This window comes from Rana temporaria, chromosome 7 (genome assembly GCF_905171775.1).
Source record: "Rana temporaria chromosome 7, aRanTem1.1, whole genome shotgun sequence".
Taxonomy (NCBI): Eukaryota; Metazoa; Chordata; class Amphibia; order Anura; family Ranidae; genus Rana; species Rana temporaria.
In genome coordinates, this window is record NC_053495.1 from 162,056,776 (window position 1) to 162,075,254 (window position 18,479).

The 18,479-nt window shown below is 45.4% G+C and overlaps 1 protein-coding gene across 1 annotated transcript in view; it reads right to left on the bottom strand.

Moving 5' to 3' along the window:
* Window positions 1-17,663, bottom strand: part of RALGPS2 (Ral GEF with PH domain and SH3 binding motif 2) — a 281,112-nt gene extending 263,449 nt beyond the window's left edge. The window contains exon 1 of the mRNA XM_040360339.1: window positions 17,541-17,663. The gene's annotated coding sequence lies outside the window, so the exon portion shown is untranslated. The remainder of the gene's footprint in view (window positions 1-17,540) is intronic.
* Between the last annotated feature and the right edge of the window lie 816 nt (window positions 17,664-18,479).

Consider the following 18,479-nt stretch of genomic DNA (forward strand, 5'->3'; position numbering starts at 1 on the left):
CTGTCCCTACCCCCTTTCCTGACCTGCCGGGCTGTGTGTTCAGATAAGGGTCTGCATGCCATTTTTTTTTTTTATCATTTGGTGTGGCATTTTGTTTCCCTTCAAGATCTTCAGAGCACAAGCCGCATGCCAAAGTCGGAACAGTAAGAGCCGCTTCACACTGCGTGGTGCAAAATTGCATGCGATTCGCACTGCAGTGCAAGTCAAATGCAATCCGATTTCAGCCAGACAGATAGTACGGATTGCCATACGGATTGCATTCAGACTAAACTCGCACAGGACCCTTTTTCGGTCTGCACCAGAATCGGATTGCATGGGTGTTCACGCCTATGCAATGCGATTCATGTCTGAACTGACAGTTTTGCAGTGCAATATGCGAGCTGAAATGTGGGTGTCATTAACAATGTATTGACACTCCCCAGCAGTTCACATAGGACAGTGTGAACTGCCGTGCGAGTCGGGTGCTTCGCACTAGTGTGAACCCAGCCTGAAGCCTTTTTTTTTTACTTTTCGTTTTTTATTTTTTTTTTCCTCCAGTGTTTTTTTTGTTATGGGGAGAGGGAAAAATAAAATAGGAAGAAGAAAGTTTCTCAATCAATAACAAATGAACACAAGAGAAATGTATACATCTCTATAGTCCGAGACTCTCCAGAAACACTTTTTACCTCCCACACTGATCTACGTCACAAGGACAGGACAGAGAAGAATAGGACTGCTGTGAGCAGAATATTAATAACTGCATGGGCAGTGTAATAATTGGAGTTCATCTTCTCGGGTTTCTGAAGCAAACAAAATCATTTATAAATACAGATCACTAGAGCTTTAAGAGAAGCCTGCAGCTGGGTATTGTCTTGTTCATTGCTATGACGGGATGAAGAAACATCCAGAACATTGGCTTTTCAGAGGGGAGTTTTTGGTGCATCCTAAGTAACTGGCTGGGCTGAAGACTTCCATTTCATAAATGGTCTCTTTAGGGAAAAACATTAATAAGGGAGTACAGACCCAGTGAGCAAATGCCTGCTTCTTCATGGAAGCTGCACAAGGACAGGCTCCTCAGACAGCGCAGCATGTCCAGCACCTTGCAAGTGGCTCATCTCCAGCAATGACATATGCATTTGTGCAAGTCTCCTATATAAACGATCAGAAAATTGGACGAAAAATACCGCTGTCAAAATGAGCGATTCGTTAGTACAGAGTTTGAGAGCCGATCAGGACAGTTCATTCGATATTATTTTCCGCACGATGCCAGATCAGTACAGCCGTTTGAAAATGCAATACAAATGCATTACAACACATGACATCACTTCCGAATTTTTATTCTGTCAAACGATAATTTGTGATTTTAGAAAAATGCAGATTGGATCTGAGATTTGTATGAGAAAAAAAAAAAGGGGGACGACGACCATTCGTCCGATAATCTCATCATGTGTACCAGGCTTAAGGCTGGGTTCACACTACTACACTACTTTCATCCTACTTTGCTCTGCTACATCGGTCCTACATTTATCCTACATTGGTCCTACATCCATCCTACTTTCATGAACAGGATACTACTTTGGCCTGACTTCAATGATATTCAATGGGCCTGAAGTAGGATCAATGTAGGACCAAAAGTAGTACAGGGAGCATTTTCAAAGTCGGACCGACTTGTGTAGGACGCTACAAGACGCTCTCATAGGGAAAAAATGGAACACAGAGCAAAGTAGGATGAAAGTAGTGTAGTAGTGTGAACCCAGCCTTAGGGAAACTAATTATCACTCCTAAAGAAATAACATAAATGCATTGCAGTTGAGAATGCAAAAGCTGGTGCAGCTGTGCCAATCAACTTCCAGTTTTGTCAAAGCTTTAGGTTCCCGAATGGCGGGCGTAATCGCAATTCTGACAACCATTTGAAATGGTGGCAAATCGTGGTACGCCCATGTGATCCCTATCATTTACAATGGCACCCTGATCGTGGCACAATTTTGCCTTGATTTGTCAGGGGACAAACCTGGTAAAATAGCGCAGGATGCCAGTTGCCCAAAATAAATTCTGTTGGTGAGATTTTATGGCGATTCGTTAGGCGACAATATTGCTCCACAAATGGGGTGCCTTTGTAAGTAATGGAGAATCGCACAGGTGTACCAACGTTTTGACGCTTTTTTAAATCACAGCGTTTCCGCCCGCGATTCAGAACGCCAAGGTGTGAATGGAGCCTAATGGAACAAGATGAAGTTAGAAGTCAATTGGCTACCATGCACAGCTGCACCAGATCTTGCACTCTTCAGTTTTAGTAAATTAGTGTGTACACACACACACACACACACACACACACACAAAGTATTCACACCCCTAAAATTTTCCAAATTTTTGTCATGTACAACCAAAAACGTTAATTTTATTGGGATTTTTTTGTGATAGACAAACACAAAGTGACACAATTGTGAAGTGGAAGGAAAATACATTTTCATAATTTTTTTCACAAATAAATATCTGAAAAGTGTGGTGTGCATTTGTATTTAGCGGCCCCCTTTACTCTGATAACCTTAACCAAAATCGAGTGGAACCAATTGCCTCCAGAAGTCACCCAATTAGTAAATAGAGTCCACCCGTGTGTAATTTAATCTCAGTAATACGGCTGTTTTTTTAAGTACTCAGAGGTTTGTTAGACAACCTTAGTGAACAAACAGCATCATGAAGGCCAAGGAACACACCAGATAGGTCACGGATAATGTTGTGGAGAAGTTTAAAGCAGGGTTAGGTTATAAAAAATAGCCTAAGCTTTGAACATATCACTGTTCAACCCATCATTCAAAAATAGAAAGAGTATGGCAAAACTGCAAACTTACCAAGCCATGGCCGTCCACCTAAACTGACAGGCTGGGCCCATGGTAACTCTGGAGGAGCTGCAGAGATCCACAGCTCAGGTGGGAGAATCTATCCACAGGACAACTATTAGTCAGTCATGCATGCCACAAATATGGTCTTTATGGAAGAGTGGCAAGAAGAAAGCCATTGTTGAAAGAAAGCTATAAGTCTCATTTGTAGTCTGCGAGAAGCCATGGAGACACAGCAAACATGTGGAAGAAGGTCCTCTAGTCAAATGAAACCAAAATATTAACTATTTGGCCTAAAAGCAAATCATTATGTGTAGCAGAAAACTAACACTGCACATCACCCTGAACACACCATCCCTACTGTGAAACATGGTGGTGGCAGCATCATGTTGTGGGAATGCTCTTCAACAGCAGGAACAGGGAAGTTAGTCAGAGTTGATGGAATTATGGATGGAGTCAAATCCAATCTTAGAAGAAAACCTGTTAAGAGTCTGCAAAAGACTTGAGACTGGGGCGGAGGTTCGCTTTCCAGCAGAACAGCAACCCTAAACATATACCCAGAGCTACAATGGAATGGTTTAGATCATGGGTCTTCAAACTGCAGCCCTCCAGTTGTTCAGGAACTACAATTCCCATCATGCCTAGTCATGTCTGTGAATGTCAGAGTTTTGCAATGCCTCATTCGATGTGTAGTTCCACAACAGCTGGAGGGCCGTAGTTTGAGGATCCCTGGTTTAGATCAAAGCATATTCATGTGTTAGAATGGCCCAATCAAATTCCAGACCTAAATCCAATTGAGAATCTGTGGCCAAACTTGAAAATTGCTGTTGAGACGCTCTCCATCCAATCTGACAGAGATTGAGCGATTTTGCAAAGGAGAATGGGAAAAAATTTCACTTTCTAGATGTACAAAGCTGGTAGAGACATCCCCAAAAGGACTTGCAGCTGCAATTGCAGTGAAAGGTGGTTCTACAAAAGTATTGATTCAGGGGGGCTGAATACAAATGCACACCACACTTTTCACATTTGTAAAAAAAAAAAAAAAAAAAAAAAAAAAAAAAGAAGAATATTGAAAACCATTTATCATTTTCCTTCCACTTCACAATTATGTGCCAATTTGTGGTGGTCTATCACATAAGATTTATGTTTTTGGTTGTAACATGACAAAATGTGGAAAATTTCAAGGGGTATGAATACTTTTTTTTTTAAAAGGCACTGTATGCTCAAAACCAGTTGCTATTTAGGACTTAAAGCGGGGGTTCACCCTATTAAAAAAAAAAAAAAAAAAAAAAATTTTTATTCTAGCATAAAATTCGGCATCGTAGCGCGAGCTACAGTATGCCGGTCTTACATTTTTTATCCCCGTACTCACTGTTTAATCCTACCTAGACGATTCCGACTGCCCACGGGGAATGGGCGTTCCAATCCAGACGGAAAGTGATTGACGGCCGGCTCTGGCGCGCCACGCTTCTCCGTAAATAGCCGAAATAGGCTTGGCTCTTCACGGCGCCTGCGCATAGCCTGTGCGCAGGCGCCGTGAAGAGCCGAGACCTACTCCGGCTGTCTTCGGGGAGCGTGACGTGCCAGAGTCGGCCGTCAATCACCCTCCCTCTTGCTAGGAACGCCCATTCGTCGCGGCAGACGGAATCGTCTAGGTACGATTAAACAGTGAGTACGGGGATAAAAAAAATGTAAGACCGGCATACTGCAGCTCGCGCTACGATGCCGAATTGTATGCTGAAATGTTGTTCAGCAGGGTGAATCACCGCTTTAATGTGACCTGTAAATTTTGCACTTGCATGTACAAGCAAAAGGAGCATTGATCATATTACTGGACGATAGATAGATACACACATTATCTCACAAAAGCGAGTACACCCCTCACATTTTTGTAAATATTTTATTCTATCTTTTCATGTGACAACACTGAATAAATTACACTTTGCTACTAGAGCTGCACAATTCATCGTCAATCGTTATCGTGATTTTTTTTCCCCTTGCGATCTTGACAAAGTATGTCACAATCTCTCTGCTCTGCTGAGCTGACAGCCATCAAAAGGAAAAAAAAAAAAAAAAACACACAACATTCTTTAGCAGTGGAACCAAGTAGAAACATTGTAACAATTTGTGAATTACCGTAGATCAAAGGACTACACTTCAGTGTGTAAATTAGGAAAGTTTAACCACGTAAACACTAAACCTTTTCCTGACATTTGTTGGTTTCAAGTTAAAATCATTTTTGCTAGAAAATTTCTTTAAACCCCTAAACTTTTTTTCATAGCGACCCTAGAGAATAAAATGGTGGTTGTTGCAATATTTTATGTCACACTATATCTGCAGCAGTCGTTCAAATGCATTTTTTTGGGGGGGGGGGGGGGAAATACACTTTAATATAAAAAAAAAAAACAGTAAAGTTCGCCCAATATTTTTGGATAATGTGAAAGATTTTACACCACAAGAATCACAACCACAAGAAAATGTTGATTCTCATTTTGGCCAGAATCGTGCAGCTCTATTTGCTACAATGTAAAGTAGTGAGTGTACAGGTTGTATAACTAAAATTTGCTGTCTCAAAATAACACACAGCCATTAATGTCTAAACCTCTGGCAACAAAAGTGAGTACACCCCCAAGTTAAAATGTCCAAGTGGTGCACAATTAGCCATTTTCCCTCCCCACTGTCATTTGACTCGTTAGTGTTACAAGGTCTCAGGTGTGAATGGAGAGCAGGTGTGAAATTTGGTGTTATCGCTCTCACTCTCTCATACAGGTCACTGGAAGTTCAACATGGCACCTCATGGCAAAGAACTCGGAGTATCTGAAAAAAAAAAAAAAAAAAAGAAGAATTGTTGCTCCACATGAAGATGCCCTAGGCTACAATAAGATTGCATTGAAACCGAGCTGCAGCACGGTGGCCAAGACCATACAAAAGTTTAACAGGACAGGTTCCACTCAGAACAGGCCTTGCCATGGTCGACCAAAGAAGTTGAGTGCACATGGTCAGCGTCCTATCCAGAGGTTGTCTTTAGGAAATAGACATACGAGTGCTGCCAGCACTAGTGCTGAGGTTGAAGGGATGGGGGAGTCAGCCTGTCAGTGCTCAGACCACACGCCGCATCAAATTGGTCTGCATGGCTGTCGTCCCAGAAGGAAGCCTCTTCTAAAGATGATGCACAAGAAAGTCTGAAAAACTGTTTGCCGAAGACAAGCAGACCACGGACATGGATTACTAGAACTATCTCCTGTTGTCTGATGAAACCAAGATAAACTTATTTGGTTCAGATGGTTTTAAGCGTGTGTGGCGGCAATCAGGTGAGGAGTACAAAGACAAGTGTGTTTTGCCTACAGTCAATCATGGCGGTGGGAGTGTCATGGTCTGGGGCTGCATGAGTGCTGCCGGCACTGGGGCGCTACAGTTCATTGAGGGAACCATAAATGCCAACATGTACTGCGACATACTGAAGCAGAACATGATCCCCTCCCTTCGGAGACTGGGCCGCAGGGCAGTATTCCAACATAACGATCCCAAACACACCTCCAAGACTACCACTGCCTTCCTATAGAAGCTAAGGGGAAAAGGTAATGGACTGGCCAAGCATGTCTCCAGATCTAAACCCTATTGTGCATCTGTGGGACGTCCTCAAATAGAATGTAGGGAAGCACAAGATCTCTAACATCCACCAGCTCCGTGATGTCATCATGGAGGAGTAGAAGAGGACTCCAGTGGCAACCTGTGAAGCTCTGGTGAACTCCATGCCCAAGAAGGATAAGGCAAAGGGTTAACGGGGGGGGGGGTTGTGGAATGGTTAAACCCTACATGGATACCATCCCAGAAGTAAGGATGAGCTCCGGCATGTTCGCATAGAACACGTGCAGAGCCCGCCAGGAAGTCGGCACCCGCGCTGTGCTAATCACAGCCAGGCAGACATTTCCCGATCTCTGCAGCCGAGCATCGGACAATGTCTCCCTAGCTGTGATTAGCGCAGCGCGGGTGCCGACTTTCTGGGGGGCTCTGCACGTGTTCTATGCGAACACGCCGGAGCTCATCCTTACCCAGAAGGTATGTACAACAATGGAAAATGGGTTGGATGGGACTTTGCATGTACCATTTTCCTGGCAGTTGTGGCTGAAATTCTAGTTGGTCTACCTGACCATGGTTTGGTTTCACCAGAACCCCTCATTCTCTACTCCTTGATTAGAGTTTGAACACTGCCGATTGCCATTCTCAACTCCTTGGATATCTTATTATATCCCTTTCCTGTTTTACAGTTCAACTACCTTTTCCCACAAATCCTTTGGCAATTCTTTTGCTTTCCCCATGACCCAGAAACATCCGTGCAGCACTAGATGAAAGAGTGGAGCTTTAAAAATCATGCCACACCGAACCTCAAGGTGCTGTGGCATCACGTGGCTGGCATGTGCAGAAATGAGCGCATTTGCTGATGCTTGTTAAAAATTATGCGCACTCCCCTGAATCTGCTGAAGAGCAGCGCGTTTCTCCGCGGTCAGGAAGGCAAATTTTGCACACATTCACCGGGCAGCAATGTGAACCTAGTACTTTACACGTTCCTGCATTTTTACTCAGCTCGTCAGTCTTGTTGTGAACAACACAGCATTTTTGTGGACTGATGTCAGTCCAGCATCTTATGCGAAACTGCTCAACGTTTTACAATGTCAGATCTCTACAATAAAAAGGCTAATCCTCCCGATGGTCAGTGTATGTATTCCAAGATGATGGAAAGACCAGAGGACGGCTCTGAATACCTAAAAGAAATCAACAGGTTTTCAAGTCGGCACTTAAACCTTGTTATATTCTAGCATTATGCAAATGGCGCCGTGTGCTTGCTGCCAACAGCACCCTGAATAACTAAACGTACTGATTTTCAAGGGGACTGATAAGGATCCAGGGAAATTTGTAACCATCACATTCTTACAATGGCAAATGGGGGGCAAACAACACCAACGTAGTCTATGATTTTGTACAATATTTTGTGATTGTTTTCATTGCTTATGATCCGATCGGTAGCAGATATAATGGTGACCTTGTGTGCCTTATATTCTCCTCTACTGTTCATATTGATCTCTCAAATTCAATTGCAGAAAATGATTTTCCAAACATGAAAGAGAATCCATTGGATGACTCTCTCATTCCCGATGGATTGTTTTTGCACCTAAAGTCCTGCAGCTGTCATTTTTTACACCAAACTGTTAATTGATGGCTTTGCACAACTGCCTAAAATTTTGTTCCAATTAAAACCATCCACATCAACTGCTAAAATCTGTAAATATGGGATGGATCATGAAAAAACAACACAATAAAGAATGTGAACACTAAAAAAAAAAAAAAAAAAAAAACATACAACAGATATAAAAGAAATTAGATATACCTCATGTCACAGTCTGTGCTGCCACAGAGCATCAAACTTGGATCCGCCGGTCATATTAGGGCTCGCTCACACCAGCCTGCATGCTAAAACACATTGTTGGTGCTGGTTATGCAGGGGCAGTGTTTTATGTCGTTACAATGCAAGGTGCTGTCTTTTTTTTTTTTTTTTTTTACCGTAATTGAAGTTTCATAAAATGACACTTCCATCAAGTATATCCCCTGCAGCGTCTTGCGACTCAACACAATGACATGAGGTGAGTTGCGCTGAGTAAAAAAGTAGCAGGTCTGCATTTTTAGGCAGCGTATGACAATGCGCCTCAAGGCGGCATTATGGTGTGGCTCCTGTTGCAGTTTACATTTTGTAAAGCTCTGCGTGTCTCTGCCCACACAGCCGCATCTAGGGCTGCAACTAACGATTATTTTCATAATCAATTAGTTGGCCGATTGTTTCGATTAATCGGATAATGGCCTTAAAAAAATATATAATAATAATTTAAAAAAAAAAATTGGCCAATTTGTTGTTGGGCAGATTACAAAACACAAATTGCCACAAAAACACATTACATGCTTTTCTGCAGCTTCTCCATTGAAGTATATTGAACCAAAAAAGCAAAATAGCACCGTTTTGCGTTAAAAAGTCCTTGCCCTTTCCAAATACGCAGCAGCTGAAAAAAAATCATGGATGTGAACATGTCCCATAGGAAAACATGTAAATGTAGTGTGTTTCTGCAAAAAGCACCAAAAAACACATAGGTGTCACCCAGGCCTGAGATCTTTAGTAACATAATGGGGTCAAAAAAACAAAAAGAAGTACAAAAAGAGCAAATAAACGCTACTGTAAGGGGTTAATTTTTTTTACTGTGGGACAGAGAAAGTAATATTTACAGTAGCAATTTGCTTTTTTGTACTATAAAGGGCTAATTTTAGTTGTTTTAACCCCATTATGTTACTCGCCGATTAATCGATTATGAAAATTGTAATCGATTAATTTCATAATCGATCGATTAGTTGTTTCGGCCCTAGCCGCATCATTCATTCACAGATATGTGAATGTCTAAACTACAAGTCCCATCTGCCACTGGGGCAGAGGGTCTTGTTATCTGCAGAACACAAGGGCAGTAAATATGGCACTTTTAGTCCACTGACACTTCCTGTAACCAAAAGTTTTGTTCTTGGAACAGACCAGCGGCTAAATAAAGTCTGCAGGAGCCTGTGCATTGGCCCCTGGGATCCACTGATCCCAGCAGCAATGCTTTGCAGGCTCCTATGCAGAAAAAAAAAATAAATAAAGTAAATAAATTTCTCTTGTAAATATGAGTGATTTTTATGCAAAAGGTTTACTTATCTTTAACACGAGTGTCTGCTATGAGAACGCAGGTTCTTCTATAGAAACCTTCCCTTAAGCCCCCATCCACATCAGGCCAATTTAACATGTCAAACTGAAGCCTATTGCTGGCAATGGCACCGTCCAAATAGGTGCGTCGCCGACTTTACAGCACCGCACAGATATCCAAAAGTAGTTTCTGCACTACTTTTGGCAACTTTGGGGGCGATTTTAATAGACATCTGTGCATGAACCCACACAGATGTGTGTCAAATCGCCCCTGAACTCGCACTGAAATGCAGGTTTGAAACTCAGCTGAACTTGCGCGGTTTCAAACCCGCCCTCGGGTCAGAAAATTAAGCAAGCTGACTGGTTACTATTAGCAGAAAATATTGCCCTCCTTAGTTTTGTCACATGTTCAAGATAAACTCACAGATCAGGGTAGGCAACCTCAGCACTCCAGTTGTGGTGACACTACAAATCCCATCATGCCTCTGCTTCTGAGAGCCATGCCTAAGACCCCTTTCACACTGGGGCAGTGCGAGCGTTCGCGGAAAAATTGCTGCGGTGCTTTACCGCTGTTATAACCCAGCTAGCGGCCATAGAAAGGGTTAATCGCCTGTGTTGCAGCACTTTGACAACGCTGCCCATTCATTTCAATGAGCAGGGCGTTTTGGGGCGGTGTATACACCGCCCCAAAGATACTGCTTGCAGGACTTTTTCCCCCCATTCTGCAAGTGCACCACCCCAATGTGAAAGCACTCAGGCATTTACACTGGGGTGACTTGAAAGGTGCTATTCACATTGGGGCACACTGGAATAGTGCCCCAATGTGAAAGGGGTCTAAAGGCTGTCAGTCTTGCAATGCCTTGTGGGACTTGTAGTTTCACAACAGCTGAAGTGATGTCTGTCTCGACCAAAAAAAAAAAAAAATAAGTCTAAAGTCATTCCTGAAGGCCATTAGGTACAATAATGTGGATTTTCAGCAGCTGGTGAATTTCAGTATGCCGACAGACTGTAGCAATGATCTGACCCAGTAAGGAAAATTAAAACATTTCAGTCTGCAATAAAATAAAATGAAAGGCCCTGGCTCTGCACAGACATGAAAGCTGTGAAGTTGGGTCACAGCAAAACGCTATGAGGATTAAAATAAAGCCGTCTAAAAACCAGTGACTATTTACCAACATTAATCTAAGGGTCCCAAATGACCCAAGACCATCTGTGCCCATAGTATCCCTTCAAAGAAAACAGACAGCCTCGTCTGCCAGGACAGCAGGCCCTCCGACAGGAATTTTCATGACAAATGGTGACCTGTCACTACAACTAAGCACATGGGAACAGGTGTTCACTACTGGAAACGGCGTCCCCTGTGACTACACCGGACCAGCTAACCTGATCGCCACATTGGCAACCCACGGCTATCAGATCCTCCTATACACAGCTTAAATAAACGCCAACACAGCAACAACTCAAAAGAGTAAGCAAAACAAATATGCCAGATAAACAGTCGCTGAGTGATAGGAAAAAAAAAATTGGGGAGGGGGAGGGGTCAGCACCAAGATAAGTGACATAACTAGCTATTTTCCGACAACTCGCATTCTCAGCTCACATGACAAAACCACAAAACACACCAACAGGTCCCGTCAGGGGGACACCGGGCAAACTAGATGACCCTTCTAGAGAGGGGGGGGGGAGCCATGAGGATATTTTTAAATTATAAAATAAATACAAACATAACAGAAATAAGTGCATATTAAAATTCATGAATACAAAACTAGGAGCATAGCATTGATAAGCAAGAGGGGTGCAAAACATTCAGGCCTCGTGCACACTGGACGTTTTTACAGCTGCTGTTTTTGGCTTCAGTCATTAAACTCCCCATCATGTTACCCTGGGTCCATTTACACATAGGATGTTATCAACTGTTGGCTGGGGCGTTTTTTGGCTAAAAATAAAAAAAATAAAGAACTAGCGGGTTCCAAGAGGAGTTTTTCAGCTGCAAAAACGCTTTAACATCAAAAAACGCTGATAAGCGTTAAAACACCGCACACCAGCGGTTAATGTTTTTGATCCACTGAAAAAATACATAAACCGCTGATGTAGAAAAACGCTATTGTAAAACATTGAGGAACTTACTGCGAAGCTATTGGCTTTTTATAATGTTATTTGAATGTCCCGTGTGCCTTAGTAGGAAGCACAACTTTTAAAACTGCAGCATAATACAAGTCATTGCTTGGGGCCTTAGATCTACATGTGTGTATAGAGGTGTGATTTGAATCATTAGGCACAGGCGTTGTCATGTGTCAACATGCGTTTCCTTTGTGCATTGATGAGCGATTTCAATGTATTTTAGAAATTTAGGATTTTGGAGTGGATAGGGATAACAGCCATTCAGTGGGGGAGATTTACTAAAACTGGTGCACACAGGATATGGTGCAGCTGTGCACGGTAACTAACCAGCTTCTAGGGTTTATTAGCAAAGCTTAAAATGATTGTAAAGTCTCCTTTTTCTTCCCTCTTTAAAAGAAAAACAAACATGTTATACTTACCTGCTCTGTGCAGTTGGTTTTGCACAGAGCACCCTGCATCCTCCTTTTCTCAGGTTCCCCGCTGGCACTGCTGAGTGCCCCTACAGCAAGCCGCTTGCTGTGGGGGCACCCGAGACGCAGCTCTATGTGTCCATTAAGACACGGAGCCAAGGTTCAGCCCCACCCCCTCCTCATTGGCTAACCGACTGATTGACAGCAGCAGGTGCTAATGGCGCCACTGCTGTGTCTTGGGACTTGTGCACATCACTGGAAGGAGATGGGGCTCAGGTAAGTGTTAGGGGGGCTGCTGCACACAAGGTTTTTTTTATCTTAATGCATATTAAGATGTATTAGGATAAAAAAACTTCTGCCTTCAAAGCATAGGTGCTCAACCTCCTTTAAAGCATGGGTGCTTAATCTGTGGCAGAACTACAAGTCCCATGAGGCATTGCAAGGCTAACAGTTACAAGCATGACTCCCAAAGGCCGAGGCATGATGGGAATTTTAGTTCTGCAACAGCTGAAGGGCCACAGGTTGAGTACCCATGGGTAAAAGGTTAGGTTCCCCTTTCGTAACATGTTATACCCATATTAGGAATGGACCGGCCCCTGCACCTCCCTGATCCCCCGATTTGACAGCTTCAATCTATCTCTCCAGCTGTCACAATTTGAAAAAAAAAACGTGGCGAGTGGGGCTCCGGTGGCACCACACATTCACAGTGTCCCGTGACCGGGAAAACTACAAAGTCCGTGGCTGTCAGCTTGTAGCTTTTATTGAACTACCACAGGGCTGTGGAGCGCCATTGTAGTTCATTCTCTCTTCCTGTCAGATTGTATCTGTTTGCCCGTATGGGATGTACGGGCACACAGATACACTGGCAGATCTACTGGAGACCTGCATGGCACCAGAGATCTGCTGATCGCTGGTGTAAGACCCCTTTCACACTGAGAAGTTTTTCAGGCGGTACAGCGCTAAAAATAGCGCTGCTATACAGCCTAAAAAACACTGCATGCATGTGCTGGCGGGAGAGAAAAAAAATCTCCTGCCAGCAGCATCTTTGGAGCGGTGAGAGGAGCGGCGTGTATGAGTGAGTGAAAAACGTATATAGCGCTGCACATGTGAACTGAATCGCCTCTGGGCGCTTGTTGACCATTTCTCCTTTGACCTCAAAAGAGATGGGTTTTGATCTCTCGTGTATACCGCTCCTTCCCATATAAAACAATGGGAAACCATGCCAATACCGCCCACAATGCGCCTCTGAAGAGGCGCGTTGCGGGCGGTATTAACCGTTTATCGGCCGCTAGCGGGGGTTAATACCGTACCGCTAGCGGCCGAACCCCGCGACAAATCCGACGGTATAGCGTCGCTATTTTTAGCGGCGCTATACTACCACCGTGGCTCCCGCCCCAGTGTGAAAGGGGCCTAATGCTTTAGTGCCGGTTCGCACAGGGGCAACTCGTATTACAGCACGACTATGCATGGCGATCTGCACACGACTTCAGCAGCAGCTTGCAAAATGACTTCTGTATATAAGTCAATCCCAAAGTAGTACAGGAACCCTTTTCTAAGTCGCTCCTATTAGAACAGTTCCACAATACAGAACGGAGCGTGACTTCTCAGGCGGCTAAGTCGCCTGACAAGTTACCCCTGTGTAAACCGCTACTTACAGGCTCCAAAAAAAAAAAAAAAATAGAATTTTTTTTTTCCTAAAAAGTAAAATTTACCCTTTAAGGCCTGGTTCACACTCATGCTGGTTGCCTTTTCCTATACACATTTTTGATCCACTGAAGTCTATGGAACCAAAAACCAGAAAAAAGTATCTGGTCCTTTCCATAAAATGCATAGATGTGAATGTGACCCATAGGAAACCATGCTAAATGGACTGTAGTGTGTTCATGCAAAACTGAAGACGCACTAAAAAAAAAAAAAAAAAAAAAAAAAAGGGGGTGAACCAGGCCTAACTGAACAAGCTGAAGTTAGAAGCAGATTAGTTAGTATGCACAGCTGCACCAGATCCTGGGTGCACCATTTTTTAGCAAATCTCCCCCAGGTAAGTTTTAATACCTGTTGCTAATGCAGCAAAAGTAAAACATATGCAATTTGATGCATTTCCCTTCCCCAGTCGCACTTTTCAAAACACTGCAATGGAATAAATATATGGGAGCCGGCTCTATTTTTATGATCGGGGGCCATGACACTTGTGTTGGAACCATGCATTACAACACAACAATGTGAATGGACCCCTGTACACATTTGGGGCCAGTTTTAGTGGTCTGTACATGCCACTGGAAACCTCCTCTGATGACTCCAGGCTGTACAAAGCCACACACCAAACATGACCCCGTATTAATTTGAGTTCCAGCAAAGTTTTGTATGGTGACCTGTCACTGGCTGATCTCTATCTCGTCGCTCCACTTGGGTGGTGCTGAAAGTTTCCTCTCAGCCCTCTTCACACCAGGAATCTCTTGGCAACTTTTTGAAGTTGTAAGGACGATCGTTTTATAAGAAGTAAAACATGCTAATCATTGAAGCAATAAAATGTTTTCTCTGCGACAGAACGCGCCATCCCATAATACACAGGGAAATCTAATTCTACTAATAATTCAATCTGATTTGTGACCAGATGAATTGCCGGAGACACAAGCCGTCCCACAATGGATCTCTGCCGTCCTGCATTGCTTCACATTCTGATTGAAAACACACAGATTTTACAGAACAATCATAGCTAGAGATATTGCAGAACTACAAGTCCCAGCTGTGCTCCCCCAACACACACTCAGTCTGAAGTAAAGGGACAGCAATGTGAGAATAAGGGGGGGGGTGTCTGGGGACAGACTGAGGGGGGATGGGTAGATCTACAATATCATGGGAGACACTACAAGTCCCAGCATGCCTTCCGGTCACAGCTTATTTCGAAGCTGAAGTGACAAAAGGAAAACTAAAACCCAGAGCTTCCCTCTGCAGGGATGGTGACAGGGAGAGCTGGGACTTGTAGTTCCTCCACAACTGCAGAGACTACCAGGACATAGTGGGACTGTGCTGGGACATGCAGTCCCCAGGGTGGGTGCAGTGGGCTGGGGTTACTGGAATCTGCAGAGGAAGGACAATGCAAGAAAAGCTGGGACTTGCAGTACTCTATACTGGAGGAGGGGGGAACGCTGGGACTCGTAGTACTCTATACTGGAGGAGGGGGAATGCTGGGACTTGCAGTACTCTATACTGGAGGAGGGGGAACGCTGGGACTTGCAGTACTCTATACTGGAGGAGGGGGAACGCTGGGACTTGCAGTACTCTATACTGGAGGAGGGGGAACGCTGGGACTTGTAGTACTCTATACTGGAGGAGGGGGAACGCTGGGACTTGCAGTACTCTATACTGGAGGAGGGGGGAACGCTGGGACTTGTAGTACTCTATACTGGAGGAGGGGGGAACGCTGGGACTTGTAGTACTCTATACTGGAGGAGGGGGGAACGCTGGGACTTGTAGTACTCTATACTGGAGGAGGGGGGAACGCTGGGACTTGTAGTACTCTATACTGGAGGAGGGGGAACGCTGGGACTTGTAGTACTCTATAATGGAGGAGGGGGAATGCTGGGACTTGTAGTACTCTATAATGGAGGGGGGAGGGACGCTGGGACTTGTAGTTCTCTGTAGAGGGGGGAGGGATGCTGGGACTTGTAGTTCTCTGTAGAGGGGGGAGGGATGCTGGGACTTGTAGTTCTCTGTAGAGGGGGGAGGGATGCTGGGACTTGTAGTTCTCTGTAGAGGGGGGAGGGATGCTGGGAGTTCTAGTTCTCTGTAGAGGGGGGAGGGATGCTGGGAGTTCTAGTTCTCTGTAGAGGGGGGAGGGATGCTGGGAGTTCTAGTTCTCTGTAGAGGGGGAGGGATGCTGGGAGTTCTAGTTCTCTGTAGAGGGGGAGGGATGCTGGGAGTTCTAGTTCTCTGTAGAGGGGGAGGGATGCTGGGAGTTCTAGTTCTCTGTAGAGGGGGAGGGATGCTGGGAGTTCTAGTTCTCTGTAGAGGGGGAGGGATGCTGGGGGTTCTATTTCTCTGTAGAGGGGGAGGGATGCTGGGAGTTCTAGTTCTCTGTAGAGGGGGAGGGATGCTGGGAGTTCTAGTTCTCTGTAGAGGGGGAGGGATGCTGGGAGTTCTAGTTCTCTGTAGAGGGGGAGGGATGCTGGGAGTTCTAGTTCTCTGTAGAGGGGGAGGGATGCTGGGAGTTCTAGTTCTCTGTAGAGGGGGAGGGATGCTGGGAGTTCTAGTTCTCTGTAGAGGGGGAGGGATGCTGGGAGTTCTAGTTCTCTGTAGAGGGGGAGGGATGCTGGGAGTTCTAGTTCTCTGTAGAGGGGGAGGGATGCTGGGAGTTCTAGTTCTCTGTAGAGGGGGAGGGATGCTGGGAGTTCTAGTTCTCTGTAGAGGGGGAGGGATGCTGGGAGTTCTAGTTCTCTGTAGAGGGGGAGGGATGCTGGGAGTTGTAGTTCTCTGTAGAGGGGGAGGATGCTGGGAGTTGTAGTTCTCTGTAGAGGGGAGGGATGCTGGGAGTTGCAGTTCTCTGTAGAGGGGGAGGGATGCTGGGAGTTCTAGTTCTCTGTAGAGGGGGAGGGATGCTGGGAGTTCTAGTTCTCTGTAGAGGGGGGGGGATGCTGGGAGTTGTAGTTCTCTGTAGAGGGGGAGGGATGCTGGGAGTTGTAGTTCTCTGTAGAGGGGGAGGATGCTGGGAGTTGTAGTTCTCTGTAGAGGGGGAGGATGCTGGGAGTTGTAGTTCTCTGTAGAGGGGAGGGATGCTGGGAGTTGCAGTTCTCTGTAGAGGGGGAGGGATGCTGGGAGTTGTAGTTCTCTGTAGAGGGGGAGGATGCTGGGAGTTGTAGTTCTCTGTAGAGGGGAGGGATGCTGGGAGTTGTAGTTCTCTGTAGAGGGGGGGAGGGATGCTGGGAGTTGCAGTTCTCTGTAGAGGGGGAGGGATGCTGGGAGTTGTAGTTCTCTGTAGAGGGGGGGAGGGATGCTGGGAGTTGTAGTTCTCTGGAGAGGGGGGGGGATGCTGGGAGTTGTAGTTCTCTGTAGAGGGGGGGAGGGATGCTGGGAGTTGTAGTTCTCTGTAGAGGGGGGGAGGGATGCTGGGAGTTGTAGTTCTCTGTAGAGGGGGGGAGGGATGCTGGGAGTTGTAGTTCTCTGTAGAGGGGGGGAGGGATGCTGGGAGTTGTAGATCTCTGTAGAGGGGGAGGGATGCTGGGAGTTGTAGTTCTCTGTAGAAGGGGAGAATGCTGGGAGTTGTAGTCCTCCTGGTGGGGGGTATATTAGGACTTGTGGGGTGTATAGGGTGTCAGTATGGAGACCGGTCCCCGGTGTGTGTGTGTGGTGGCGATGGCCCGCAGTGTGTCAGGCTGTGCACACAATGCAGAGCTCGGTGTCAGTGGGGTACAATGTGGAGGGAGAGGCCCGGGCACTGCACATCCTCTGATAACCCCGGACACTGCCCTCCGCACTCACCTCTCCTCCTCAGCTCAGCCGAGTGATGCTCGCCGCTCCCCGCCGTCGCTTCGTTCTCTCTCTCTCTCTCTCTCTCCTCTCTCATTCAGACGCCGGCACAGCGCCGTGCGCGCCCCCGCCCCACCAACTCGCTGCCTCTCCGGGGTGGGCGGGGCCTATGTCTGAGGAACAGTGTCGAAGTGACGCGCCGTGCGCGCCCCCGCCAACAACAGTGGGAGGAGCCAGCGAAGGAGGTGTGATATGAATGACATGTAGGGACACAGATACGCCCACCAGGCAGGCATTGGGGAGTGGCTACATCGAAAAGCGGGCGTGGTTTATTCAAACTATAAACTACACACGACTCTGGAAAAAAAACATGTTTAACCCTCTCATGACCCCAATACATGTGTGTCAGGGGGACACAGGCAGGGTGTGTTTATAATGTATGACGATGTGTGCGACAGTTTCTCTCTATAGTTCTACATAAAGGAGCTTTGATCATAAAAAGTGTTTCCATAACTACACAGACACATCCCAGCAGCTGCTTTATTTCTACTATGTTTACATCTGAAACCAAAACTTTTCCCTTTGATAATTTGGATAGATTTGTAAAAGATTACATCCCCTTTCTTCAACATTTTTGTTAGCTGTGACCCATTAGGGGATTTTTCTTCACTTCCTGTCCCAGCTCAGACACAACAAGAAGTAAACTTTCCTCTATAACAAGGGTCTCAAACTGGTGGCCCTCCAGCTGTTGTAAAACTATAAGTCCCATCATGCCTCTGCCTGTGGGAGTCATGCTGGTAACTGTCATTCTTGCAATGCCTCATTGGACTTGTAGTTTTGCAACAGCTGGAGGGCCGCCAGTTTGAGACGCCTGCTCTATAACTTTTACCTATAGATAAGCCTATAGTAATGTGTACGGCAGGGGTGACAAACTCAAATTCATCAGGGGCC